The sequence below is a fragment of the Ursus maritimus genome, unplaced genomic scaffold (genome assembly GCF_017311325.1).
Source record: "Ursus maritimus isolate PB19 unplaced genomic scaffold, ASM1731132v1 scaffold_2, whole genome shotgun sequence".
In the NCBI taxonomy this organism is placed as follows: domain Eukaryota; kingdom Metazoa; phylum Chordata; class Mammalia; order Carnivora; family Ursidae; genus Ursus; species Ursus maritimus.
Window position 1 is genome coordinate 16,487,329 of NW_024424452.1, and position 1,170 is coordinate 16,488,498.

A 1,170-nucleotide genomic window follows, 5' to 3' on the forward strand; every position below is an offset into this window, starting at 1 on the left:
CCCCTCCTATACCTTAGCCCCTCTGGACAGAACCACACCAAAACACACAGAGACAAGAGCCACACCCTTGAAACACACGCACATAGCAACACATGTCCTACTTGCCAGCAAACACAGATTCAAATAAACTCAACCAAAACACACCCATTTTATGTAAACTTTTAATTGAAGTATAATATACATAGGGAAAAATATACAGTTTGGTAAATATTCAAAGTAAATATCCTGGGGGAGGGGGCCCAGCACCAGATTACCAGATTAAGAAACTGAACATGACTAGTCCAAGAGCTCCATTTTAGCCTTTCCCAAGGGTGACCACTATCCTGACTTCTCATACCACAAATCAGTTTTGTCTGTTTTGAACTTTATATGAAAGGAATCATACAGGGGTGCCTGGGTGGCTCAGCCGGTTAAGCGTCTGCCTTTGGCTTAGGTCATGATCCCAGGGTCCTGGGATGGAGCCCGGCATCCAGCAGGGAGCCTGCTTCTCCCTCTGCCTGCTGCTTCCCTGGTCATGCTTGCTCTCTCGCTCTCAGTCAAATAAATAAATAATTTTTTTTTAAAAAGGGAATCATACAGTGTGTAGTGTCCTATCTGATTTCTTTCATGAGACATGTCCCTGTCGTGGGGTGTAGCAGAACATCGCTCTCTGCTGTGTCCAGTGTATGAACAGGCTACAGTTCATTTCCCACTCTACTCTTGATGGGCCATTTCCAATTTGAGGCCATCATGGACATTCCAGTACCCATCTCTTGGTGCTCATACCCAGCATTTCGGTTGGGTGTTACTGACCTAGGAGTAGAATTGCTGGATGCTGTAAGCTCGGCTTCTCTAGAAAACTGTCAGTTTCCCAAGGCGTCTCTCCCCATTTCCACTCCCCCGGAAACATGAGAGGTCTGCTTGCTCTATTTCTTTGTCTACACTTGCTATGGTCTGTCGTTCTTATTTTAGCCCTTCTGGTGGGTGGAGACCTACTCATATTTGCAGCGTCTGGCCCGTAATGGGCACTCAGTGACGAGACCGCTGAATGAATGGCTGGAGGAAGAGCAGGACAGGGCGGCAATGACAGCCGAGGGAGGCTGGACACACAGTCCGCACACAGCCCTCGGGGCCGCCCCCCCAGCGCCGCGGACGCTGGCCGGGACAGTGACCCTCTGCGCCCCCCTCCCC

General features: G+C 49.6%; 1 protein-coding gene across 2 annotated transcripts in view; it reads left to right on the forward strand.

Moving 5' to 3' along the window:
* BCL7C (BAF chromatin remodeling complex subunit BCL7C) overlaps positions 1-1,170 on the forward strand; it is a 5,935-nt gene that overhangs the window by 964 nt on the left and 3,801 nt on the right. The gene's annotated exons all lie outside the window — the stretch shown is intronic.